Source organism: Palaemon carinicauda, chromosome 18 (assembly GCF_036898095.1).
Source record: "Palaemon carinicauda isolate YSFRI2023 chromosome 18, ASM3689809v2, whole genome shotgun sequence".
NCBI classification, from domain to species: Eukaryota; Metazoa; Arthropoda; class Malacostraca; order Decapoda; family Palaemonidae; genus Palaemon; species Palaemon carinicauda.
The window spans coordinates 37,799,325-37,813,067 of record NC_090742.1 but is presented as its reverse complement, the minus strand read 5'-3'; the positions used below and the strand labels follow the sequence as shown (position 1 = coordinate 37,813,067).

Sequence of the window (13,743 nt, the reverse complement as noted above, 5' to 3'; positions counted from 1 at the left end):
GGCATACATTTCCATTGAATAATCTGCTTCCAGAATTCGTTGTTTTTCCCTTTAATGCTTTTAAGTCCAAAATTAGATAAACACTGGGCCGATAAAGAGAGTGTTTATAATTATAATGCTAATATTGATAATTTAGCCTAACCTTGTGTATTATAATTTTTTATTGTCAAAATGTATGTAAAAGTTTTGCATTATTATGTCAAATCTTTATCAGTTCATGCATAACCATTGTGTTTGTGTTTGGTTACAAATGCTATAATTTCTTATATACATATAAACATATGATGGACAAACTCTATTGTAATGCTCTTGGATGATCGTTTTGCCTCCTTGCAATTAAATGCGCAAGTTTAATTATTTTTTCGATGTTTCATATATAAGCTGAAGACCCCTTTGGATTAATCCAGCTTTCAGATATTATTATTATTATTATTATTTATAATCAATGTTTATTCATCACATAGGCCTGTATGTCTGCACAATTTAATACACAAATTAAAATAAATATAAATATACACTTAATTATATATAGGCATGAGCACCTTGGCGAAAGAGAGACCTAGGTAAGTAGCCTTTGTTAATATAGCCAATATGGGCGCTTTTAATTTTTTTTTTTTTTTTTTGTAAATCTGAGATGCCCCTTTTGATGTTTAAAAATTGAGATGCCCCCTCCCCCACACACACTACACACTGAACTGACGATGATACTTTTGAAGTCACCTATGCGATCGGATATAGCATGTTTACACAGGAATAATGATACTTTTAGGGCCTAGCCGAGACTGACCTGATATGAAATAATCAGAACAGATACGTGCTTAGGGTAGTGAGGATTCACGTAGATCAGCCCGCGATATTCTGGTCAACCATAAGTCACGTCTGCACTTGGATAATTCTTCTGTATCTTTGTCCTGATTCTGAATAACTGCCGGTATGCGGTAGAAACTCTTGTCATCTCTTCGTCCTCGATTCCCACAGCCAACAAAAGCGCAAAAACTGGGCATTGTGTGAATGTGAATGTGATGAAATGGCTAAATATTCAACAGTTCAACCATAGCTATTCACTGAACGCGTCTTTGTATGCCCTCCAAGATGGCGGACCGGAAGTTTGATGACGCGTATTGAAAGGACTCTATACTATGCACACAAGTCAAGCGTTCCTTAATTCATCAGGATGACCACAAAGAGGACGATAGTCACAATGACCATTTCTCGTCCTCGGACCGCAAATCAAACCCCCTTTGTTTTTTTTTTTATTTGGTTATCTTGTACGTGGTAGTAAGCCACTGATCTCTGTTGTGTTGGGATGTATATAAATCCAGGTTAACCCGATCACAGCATCACTTTCCAAAAACTCGTCAGAATGACTGCTGAACGGAAATCGGACAACCTCGATATCATTGACTACGCAGTGAACGCCTAGCACCTACAAGAGTCTTCGGAAAACGAAAAAGCCAGTGTATACTCTTCGATTTACGAAGGCCGAGGTGTATCTACAGACAAGAACAAGGTGCCACATTTTCGAGTTCGTAGTATACCTTCTCACATACATATACCAAGGCATTTACCCCAATTTTGGGGGGTAGCCGACATCAAACAAATGAAACAAAAAAGGGGACCTCTCCTCTCTACGTTCCTCCCAGCCTGACAAGAGACTCGACCGAGTTCGGCTGGTATACCTTCTCACCTCACTAAATTCTTGTAGTAATCTCCTTTGGGAATCGTCCACCTATTAAAGAATTATCTTATCTGAAGGTCACAGCCAAAATGTTTGTTTTCTTTGGTCATGTTGTCTCTTACAATAGTTATTTTACTATTTTTGTTAGCAGGTCAACATGCTCGCTAAATTTTTTTATTATCGCTTTGTTTTTAAAATTTTTCTAATGATATATATATATATATATATATATATATATATATATATATATATATATAAATATATATATATATATATATATATATATATATATATATATATATATATATATATATATGTATATATACATATATATATATATATATATATATATATATATATATATATATATATATATGTATATATATATATATATATATATATATATATATATATATATATATATATATATATATATATTTATATATATGTGTGTGTGTGTGTGTACGCGCGCGCATTTTCTGGTATTTTTGTTCAACTTTGAAGCCTCGCTAACCAAAAAAGTTAGCAATAAATACATGATGTACATATGTACTGTCATATAAATAATTTTCCATTCTGATGAGTGGGTATCTTGAAAACAGAGGGGGTAACTTGAAACCGGTTTCAAACTACCTCCCCGGTAATCTGAAACCGGTTTCAAATTACCGGGGGTTAGCTTGAAACTGGGGAAACTTGAACCCTTTACAAGGGGCTCTTGCGTTGGCAGCCCTCAAAGAGATATAATTGCAGAGACAAACTATTCTATTTCAGACAACATGAGCCTCGATGGGAGGAGCCATAATTACATGCATTGATAATGAAGGCTCACTCTTCCCGAGTAAATAGCTATCTGTGGCGTCGTTCTTGCTCGTTGATTTAGATTAAGGGTCCCTTATGCTAGCGCAACTTGCACTGAGTTGTGGAAGAGTAAAATGCTTTTGTGTGAGCATCAGGACTTAACAACTAACAGAGCTGAGGACATTCTGATTGTAGTTGAATGTTTAGATGTGCATTCCTTTTGCTATTTTAATTGATGTTCGAAAGGTAATAGCCATGTAATATTGTTGCATTATTTATATACGCTTAAGTATATTTTTCAAATTTTATCCTTATTATCCAAAGGTAATTAAATCCACAGATGCCCTTTTAAATCTTTACACGTGCAAACATGTATTTCAATTATTTATTTCGTATTAGAAACAACTACCTTTGATAGTATTTCACAAGTTCTCTCGCTTGATGATATTGTTTTATATAAATAATTTCATATATTTCCAATTTTGAAGACCAAAGATCAATAAAGGAAGATGTACTGGCAAAGGTAATAAAAGGCAGAATCTATCTAGGATTTAAAGACCTTGTAAGAATTTGGAGAATGTGAAATTCCATCCCACGAAATTGATATTTCGTTTCCTTCCGAGACGTCCAACCTCCTGGGTCTGTTCCCTGGCCCCGTTCCTATAAATCTTACCATTCCCATTCCCGTCCACATAAATCTAAGGCGTTCCCTTTATGTACATATATTTCAAATCTACCTACTTTAATCACTATAATTCCCAACTTTACCTTCTTCCGTCTTTTTAACTTACAGCTTAACTCGCCTCCCGTCCTGATAGTGACTGATTTCCTAAATTCCTGTAACTCAAAGCTGAAGCTATTTACCCCATTTTAATATGATACGGCAACAATAATGGTATAATGCAGATTTTATTTTGATGTGTATATTTACGGGCTCGCATGTTTTCAACACATCGGCTGAGGGAAGATTTTCTTTTCCAATAAATAGACAATACAATCGTGTGTGTGTGTATATATATATATATATATATATATATATATATATATATATATATATATATATATGTATATATATATATATACATATATATATATATATATACAGAGGAAGATGTGTGTATCTCTGTCTTTCTATAAAGTGAATGATATAACAGATATGCATAAATTTCACACACACACACACAGACACACACACACACACACACACACACATATATATATATATATATATATATATATATATATATATATATATAATGTATATACATATATATATATATATATGTATGTATATATATATATATATATATATATATATATATATATATATATATATGAATGATATAACAGATATGCATAAATTTCACACAGACACACACACAGACACACACACACACACATATATATATATATATATATATATATATATATATATATATATATATATATATATATATAATGTATATACATATATATATATATATATGTATGTATGTATGTATATACATATATATATATATATATATATATATATATATATATATATATATATATATATATATATATATATATATATATATGAATTGTGTGTATGCAGACGTGCGCACTCCATTTTATCTCCTAGATACGTTCAGAGACATTTGCTTCCTTTAGGGAGTTATTGGGGTTCTCCATATTTTGTCTCGTCGATGGTAATACCATAAAGCACAACCAGCCTACGATGGTCAACCGAGGTTCGTGCATACTTCATGAACTTAACTTATTCATGTTATACCACAGCTGGCAACAACATTACCGCTTGAATACAAACATACTTGATGACATCAGAAAATATTGACATCTCCCACAGACACCAAACATTGCACTCATGGACTCCAACGACTTAAGAATGAGGTCATTTTTTTGTACTGAAGCTCATATTCAGATACACATGAAATGCTTGAGTATATATATGGAAGCATAAGTAATAACTCACAGAAGAGTTCATGAAATATAGGTTTCTTTAACTCTTAGGGAAAATGGCTATAGGAGGTTCAACCATCACGATTCTCGGCTACTCCTTTGGAATAAGGTCACTAGTCCCCCGGCCTTTCCACTTTGACTTTACCCCCATCACAATAAACTAACTCTAGACTATTATATAGTATATACAGTAGGTAGAGGTGATATAGTAGGCTATGTATTATAGATACGCAATGTTACTTACTATCCGAGGGAAGGTGTATGGAGGGAGTTTTATTTAGAAAGTGGCAGACGACAGAAAGTTTTGAAAAGTAAGACACGGAAGAGCGTGTAAGGATGAAGATTTCGTCGTGTAAACTTCATATGGCAAATTTTAAAACAATCAGAAAAAATGTAAGTGGCATACATGGACCAAGATATATGGACCAAGAAACAAGTGTATGTTAGTATTGGTGAAGAGGTAATAGGAAGAATGTTGAAGAGAAGTTGTTGATAACAATTAAAAGTGGATAATGATAAAATATGTGAAAGGGAGAGGCGCTGGTTTGGTGTAATATGAGGCTAGAATAAGGCAGTTGATATGTCAGTTAGTAATAGTAAATAAAAATGGAAGAAACACCCCAAAAATGTTTAAAAGTTCAAGAAAAGAAATTTAAGAATAAATGTAAGCAAAAGTAAAATTTTGAGGGTAAATGGAACCTAGGAACATGGACCATGAATGTTAAGTGATTGGAGGAATCTAAGATGAGAGAATGATAAGTCACAGAATAAGTAAAAGGCAAGTATGGGAGTTGTATACGCTCAAATGATTATGAGAAAATTTGTAGAGTCAATTAAAGGAAAGGGTGGAATTTATGATGAGGTTAATGTTGAGGAAGGTTTTAACACAAGAATATTCAACGACGACTCTTTAATTAATGATATAATATAATATTGTTCTTTTTCAGTAAGCCTTTTAGGAGGTCTTTTCTGTAAGCCTTTAAGGGAAAATGTTTTATATATATATATATATATATATATATATATATATATATATATATATATATATATATATATATATATGTATATATATATGACTATATATACACATATATATGTATATGTATATATATATATATATATATATATATATATATATATATATATATATATATATATCCTTTGGAAGGAGAAAGGATTAATGAGGTAGAATCATTTAAGTATTTAGGAACAATGATTTCCACTACAGGGTCTTTAGAATTAGAGTTTAGTGAAAAATTGAAAAAAGCAAATCAGACAATGGCTAGGTTGAGTAAAATTTGGAAATCAAATCGCCTAAAATTTCATATAAAAATCAGACTATATATCAATTTAGTGATCACTTTAGTGAGATCGGTGTTACTCTATGGACATGAGTCATGGTATGACAATGAAACAATCTCCAATAGATTCAGTAGATATGAGAATAAAGCTCACAGAAGGATATTGGGAGTTAAATGGCAGGACAGGATTAGAAATGAAAGTATAAGAGAGATTACTCGAGTACCATATTCATCCTGATGAGGAGTAGATGGAGATGGTTTGGGCATGTTCTTCGCACTCCCCAAGAGAAATTAGTTCACCAAACGTTTAGCTGCGCTCCACAAGGCACTGGAAGAATTGGAAAACCCAGGCCTACATGGCTTAGGACTATAAAGCGCGAAGTAGGAGATGATGAATGGAGAAGTATTGAATTAAGAGCTCAAGACAGAGACGACTGGCGAGATCTAACCGAGACCCTTTGCGTCAATAGGCCTAGGAGGAGATGATGATGATGATGATGTGTGTGTATATTATATATATATATATATATATATATATATATATATATATATATATATATATATATATATATATAATATATATATATATATATAATATATATATATAATCATCATTTACGTCTATTAGCGCATAAGGCCTCGGTTAGATTTTGCCAGTCGTCTTTGTCTTGAGCTTTTAATTCAATATTTCTCCATTCATCAGCTCTTACTTCACGTTTCATAGTTCTCAGCCATGCAGGCCTAGGTCTTCCATCTCTTCTGAAGCCTCGTGGAGCCCAGTTGAAAGTTTGGTTAACTAATCTCTCATGGGGAGTGCGAAGAGCATGCCCAAACCATCTCCATCTACCTCTCACCATAATCTCATCGACATATGGCTCTCGGGTAATCTCTACTACAGTTTCATTTCTAATCCTGTCCTGTCATTTAACTCAATATTCTTCTGAGGGGTTTGATCTCAAATCTGCAAAATCTGGATATGCAATCTTTCATTAAACTCAAATTCTAAAGATCCTGTATTAGAGATCATAGTTCCTAAATATTTTGATTATTCCACCTCATTAATCCTTTCTCCTTCCAATGATATTTCATATTCCATGGCATATTCCGTTCTCATCATCTCTGTCTTTCTTCTGTTTATCTTAAGCTCAACCTCTTGTAATATTTTATACGTTCTGGTAAGCAAGTAAGCAGTCTCTAGTCGGATATCTCACAGCAGACTATCCTAGCATGGGTGGCCCCGACTAGTATAGCTTTGCTGATTAGGGCGATACACAAACTTTTTCACTACGTTAAGGTATCATCACTCAGAAAGGATATATATATATATATATATATATATATATATATATATATATATATATATATATATATATATATATATATCCTTTCTGAGTGGGGATACCTTAACCTAGTGAAAGAATTTGTGTATCGGCTTGATCAGCAAGACTATACAAGTTAGGACCATTCATGCTAGGATAGTTTGCTATCAGACTAAAGACTTTCACCCTCACCAATCCGCAGTTGGCCAGTGTGGTGATGAATACTGGCCAAACTCCAGACATGAATAGTGATATGTCCGTGGCCTTTGTCTTGTAGTAGACTAGAAATGGCTGCACTTGTGTGTGTGTGAATGTAAATACATATACATATATATGTATGTATATATATATATATATATATATATATATATATATATATATATATATATATATATGCATATATAAAATATTACTTAATAAAAAGTTATTGCAACCAATGAAAAACAGTTTCAAACCATATCGACTGGAAGTATGAGTACAAAATATATTTATGCGGATTCTTTCAACAATACTCTACCTAATGAAATGTTTTTGGAATTCCTCATTATTTATTAGGAATTAGAGTACTCATAATTACTTTACAGAATTATCTGTGGCATACAACAAGGCAAAGGCGACAATTTTAGAATATGAATATTATTGGTGCAAAGGCCTTAAAATGAGTTTTATCTTGTCAATAATGGAACCACTGAACATGGCGAGCTTTCTTTTTTTCTTTACTTTTATATGTACGCATTATATTTCACTTACCCTTAGTTATACGTATGTATATATGCATGTTTCCTGTTTTATATCCTCATGCTAAACTAATACAGGCATGTTATGTTTCCATATCTGTTCCTGATTTTGAGTATGCATATTGTATATGCGAAGTGTATATAGTATAAAAGTACTAATTTACAAGACAATTTCCTCCTAGTAAACTGAATACATAGTCTGCAATATTACCATGATTAAAAGTATATTTAGCAGTTCAGTATCATTCTGAATGTTTTAGTATCATGAAATTAAAACTATCCAACAATTGGAAAGTAATTTAGTGAAGATATTTGTTTCTGATGCGGTCAAGGACAATCTCAGTTTACGTTTCTTGGAAACCTTTAATCCTGATAAGATTAATATAAAGCCAATGTTACACACTGTCACTAACGCGTTATATAAACTTTCCAACGTCTACACAATCGAAAATCAAAATGTATGGATTTTTTAGCCGGTGCCCGATTCATCTTCAAGCTTGGGATTGACGTCATCATTGCCAATTTCTTGTCTTGAATGTAACACCTTTCGTGATTTATGGTTGGTCGTACGAGCAAGAGCCCGTGCTTTCAAGAAAGCTTAACATTTAGTCTTGGGTAGTGCCATAGCCTCTGTACCATGGTCTTCCACTGTCTTGGGGCAGAGTTCTCTTTCTTGCTGGTACACTCGCCCACACTATTCTAGCTGTTTCCTTTCCTCCCTGAATTATTTTCCATGTCGGAGCTCTGAGGCTTATAGCATTCTGTTTTTCCAATTAGGTTTGCAGCTTATTTAATAATAATAATAATAATAATAATAATAATAATAATAATAATAATAATAATAATAATAATAATAATAATAATAATGATAATAATCGCAATATCTTTACATAGTTATTTTCTGAGGATATCATTCATGTGAAGAGAACGTCCTACAGTAATGAACCGCCGAGAGGTCAACTGTCAGAAACTTTCATGTCCTTTGGAGGAATGGTGCATAATTCAACTGATAAGGATAAGAAATAAGTTTGACTCATCAAGAACACAGAAAAAAGATAAAAGTCTTCGAAATAGCGTTGATACTTAGCGTGCTTCTGGCATGGCTTTCTATCGAAACAGTATTGAAAAGAACATTGAAGAATCATAATCTTAGAACAAAATAATAAACCTTCAAGTAATCATAATAATAACATAAGCAATGGTAAAAAATAAATATAGCAAAATCATAGCAGACATTTACCCCTGTTCTGAACAAAATTGAAAAACCATCTGAAAAGTATATAAAACATTAACACTCGACGCTCGACCACTAACATCGCATTCTTCTGCTACTCGAATCTTGGAATCCAATAGAGAACAGACGAATGGCAACGGGAATGACGTAGAATGTATCCTCAAAAAATGCTTAATGGTCCTCCAAGGGGGTGAGGGGGTTATGTGACACCTAGATCTTTACAGGGAATACGTAATACCCAGTACTTGTGGGGAGGGTGGGAGTGGGGGAATACAATTCCCAAATTGATCTGGTATGTACCAATATCCAGACATTTCTTACTGAGGAAGTGACGTCGATACAGTTAAGTCCTCGATTTCATCAAAGGCAGGAACTGCCATTTGAACTAAAGTATTTATTATTATTATTATTATTATTATTATTATTATTATTATTATTATTATTATTATTATTATTATTATTATTATTATTATTATTATTATCACTTGCTAAGCTACAACCCTAGTTGGAAAAGCAGGATGCCATAAGTCCAAGGGCTCCAACAAGGAATTATTATTACTTGCTAAGCTACAACCCTAGTTTCAAAAGCAGGACGCTATAAGTCCAAGGGCTTCAACAAGGTAAATAGCCCAGTGAGGAAAGGAAATAAGGAAATAAATAAACTGCACGAGAAGTAATTAACAATTAAAATAAAATATGAATAGAAATAAATAAGATGGAGGTGTGGACGAGTATACCCTGAAGCAAGAGAATTCTACCCCAAGAAAGTGGAAGACCATGGTACTATGTTAGTTTGCTTGACAATTTATATATGTTTATGTAAAAACTTAGGAAAATAATGAAGGCTTTATTATTTTAGCCATAGATATTTGTAATAAAGTAAAATGATACTAAACCCTTTCTGAGTGGGGATACCTTAACGTGGTGAAAAGCTTTGCGTATCGCCATGATCAGCAAAGCAGTTAGGTCCACCTATACTAGGTCGGTTTGTTGTGAATTATCAGACCAAAATCTCCCACCATTACCAATCAGCAGTTGGTCAGCATGGTGAATAAAACTGGACAGACCCCAAACATGAATAAGGACATGTCTGAGGCCTTTATAATGCAGTGAACTACAAATGGCAGCATTTCTTGTTGTTGCTGTTGTTGTTGTTGTTGTCATACCAATAACAAAATGGTAGTAACATTTGTCACGATAGTCATGGCTGACACTTAGTCGTACATGGGTGATGCATATCTTATTAGTAATCTTAAGTAATACTTTAGATCAGCAATCTTATTCGTAAATTGCAGTTGATTTCTCTCTCTCTCTCTCTCTCTCTCTCTCTCTCTCTCTCTCTCTCTCTCTCTCTCTCTCTCTCTCTCTCTCTCTCTCTCGCTATTGTTATACCCCGGCTGGTGGTGGATTCCTCTCTCATAGACCTCATATATTCTTCCAAATATACTTTCAGGGTAAAGTTTTTATTTTTTTTTTTTTTTTTTTTTTTTTTTTTTTTTTTTTTTGATGCAAGGTTTCTCATGTTAGTGTCATATTTAATAATAGTTGCAAGTTATCGCAGTATTCCTTAAAGCAAAGCACTAAAAATTAGAGGTAGGAATGCCAAATTCAAGTTGGTCAAACACAACTATGTCCATACTCTGGCGAGAAAAAAAGTAATTATGATTTTATAATTTCAATGTAAAGTTGACTGGGAAATCCATTGCAAATTAATCTGTAAGAGGAAAATTTCACATATTTTTTATTTGTCAGTGTAAAATTAATCTTTTAGCCAAAGTACCTAGTTTGGTGTAATTTTGAAGCTTTTTTTTTTCAATTTGATACAGTTAGTTTAAAGACCTGAAATAGCTAACATTAGGTTAAAGTTATGATTCAAAATTACTTTGAATATGAAATCACTACTTTTTTATAAATAAATATTAATCAGAGACATACATACTGTATATTTTTTATCGTAAACAGCTTTGATAAATTGCCATTCCAGTGTAGTTTATCAAAACTTAAATCAGCTACTGGGTAGCAGAGCGTATTCCCATATTTTTTTTTTTCTTTTATGGTATAGGTATATTCTCACCAGGTGCCAGGTAGGCATTTCAAGCCTATCAGTCGCCCTGCTTCAGAAACTCTTCTCTCATGAGTATATTCAAAATGAGTTACATATATTATGTTGGTAATTGTTTTCATATAAAACATAGGGCCAAGGCAATGGATATTTTTTTTTTTTTTTTTTTTTTTTTTTTTTTTTTACCTACACCAAATTCTTACCCACTTACATATATATTCAGGAAATATTGAACGTAAGGCTAGTGTATAAGAAATATCTAGCATAGAATACAATTCCAACGTTGGAATAGTGCTAATAATAACATAACTGCCAAACCAAATGGAAAATAACTCCAGAATTCATGATAAAAATAACAACAATTCACATACTTTCACCATAATTTGACACTTGAAAATTTAAAAAGAGTTCATAATACTATATCCTTATAATGCAGATAAATACTCTATTATACTTTGCACAGTAGTATTTCCATAGGAATGTCTAAAATATGTTGTGTGTATTTCGTTAAAATTAACGGAGAGAGATTTTGGAACTTTTCTAAATTAAATTCTTTGGACTTGGTCATTATCTATCGTAGTTTTTGAGTCACCAGATCCATGTCGTCATCATCATCATCATCTCCTCCCACGGCTATTGACGCAAAGGGCCTTGGTTAGATTTCGCCAGCCGTCTCAATCTCGAGCTTTTAAATAAAAATTAATTCATTCATCAGCTCCTACTTCACGCTTCATAGTCCTCAGCCATGTAGGCCTGCGTCTTCCAACTCTTCTAGTGCCTTGTGGAGCCCAGCTGAACGCCTGGTGAACTAATCTCTCCTGGGGAGTACGAAGAGCACGCCCAAACCATCTCCATCTACCCCTCACCATATCTCATCCTTGCAAAATGAACAAAATCTCGAAAAAGCCTTTTGTGTAATTTGATGATAATCTTATAATTTGTTAAATCTTTTTAGTGATACCATAGAGGAAAATCTAATTTTAGATATTAATTAGATCTTTGAAACGTCCTGTTTATTACTTGTTTTGATGCGTTGTGACCTTCATTGTAAAATAAAAAAATCATTAAACAAAAATCTACAATGGTAAAAATAATCATTTTAGATTATAACATACACTATTTATAGGACAATATCAATATTTGAAAATTTTATTAAAATTCCTCATAGTGATAACAATAGCCACATCAATGTTGTGCAAACTTAAATGTGATTGCTGTGCATTTCCCCTCCTAAGCCAGCTATTTTTTACGTGTAATCTATTCATGCACATCAACAACCGCACGAGTTAATATCTAGGGATGATGATTATGATAAACATTGCTTTTTATATATTATGAAACTGGGTCGCCTAATTTGAAACTCCCACATAGTTCAAGGAGATGTATTGACATTTACGATCGACACCGGCAATCAAGCAACATTCTTCAAGCTGTACCGGACAATTTTTTTTTTATTATTCAGTCACCTTACACTAGTAAAATGAGCGAGTTTGAAGAGTTTTGGATGGCTCAAAGCCATTTTAGTTCATTCGCGGAGACTCCATTTGCTCTTGGGTAGAGCGATTTACTTTAAACGTTTAGAGAGTTTTTATCATCTCTTCTAACTTTTTCTTGAACTCGTTTACCGTGTTACTGTTTACTACATCCGCTAGAAGCCTGTGTGTGAGAGAGAGAGAGAGAGAGAGAGAGAGAGAGAGAGAGAGAGGAGAGAGAGAGAGAGAGAGAGAGAGAGAGAGAGAGAGAGAGAGACTAAGCGTATATCCTAGCAACATAATGCTTCCTTCAACTCACCTGACTCTGCCCCAGCTTCAGCGGAAGGACGTCTGTCGTGAAAGACTCAGTCTCGTGACCGCAGTCTGCGTCTCTTAGGAAACTGCCGGACGAAAAAACGATCGTTTATTGCACTGAACATGCATTTTGGGATGCCATATTTCTCACGTTTTTCCAAGTTTTGCTCCCCGGCACCATCCAGTATACCGGCCAACGCTCTCGTACGTGAATGTGATGACGAAATCACGGTCAAGTAAGCGCCAGCTTTTTTTTCACTCGCGTTGCTTAGCGTGACAAACCTCGCCTCGTGCACTAAACGTTCTTGTATTTAGCTTCAGCAAGCCGATGTCCAAAGCCACCCAGAGAAGCAAGCGAGTTTTCTCTCCCATCGCCGCCACATGTAAGCACTTCCTCAGCTACGCACAGGAGCGGCCATCGTGCTGAGGGAAAACCAACACACGCCTGAATTAAGAAAGATAAAAGTACACCCCAAGACTTTTTTTGACGTGAGACACAGAGGAAGTTTAGTCTTTCACCCCCGAAAAAATCACAGGTGTTGCTGGAGTGAACGGTCTGTCTATGAGCAAACCTTGTGCCTGACTGAGTGTGCGAGTGAGGGGAGGAGGACTTCATGGATGAACCAGGTGGGCCAGTAGCCGAAACTCCTCCCACTTTCGCATGACGATTACAACTATCGCCCCTCCCCCCCCCCCCCTCCCCTGTCCCTTTAAGGTATCTCCCCTCGCTCCTTTCTATCACCTTATTCGCCTGCACTTGCTCCCCTCACTCGCTCATTACCCCTTATTTCTCTCCCCTCCGGTAACTTTCATGTGGTTATTTAGTACCGTTCCAATTAACCAACAGCGGAAGGGATTGTTTTAG

General features: G+C 34.2%; 1 protein-coding gene across 1 annotated transcript in view; it reads right to left on the bottom strand.

The window, feature by feature from the left end:
- Positions 1 to 13,448, bottom strand: part of LOC137657048 (protein tyrosine phosphatase domain-containing protein 1-like) — a 185,096-nt gene extending 171,648 nt beyond the window's left edge. The window contains exon 1 of the mRNA XM_068391409.1: positions 12,883 to 13,448. The gene's annotated coding sequence lies outside the window, so the exon portion shown is untranslated. The remainder of the gene's footprint in view (positions 1 to 12,882) is intronic.
- Between the last annotated feature and the right edge of the window lie 295 nt (positions 13,449 to 13,743).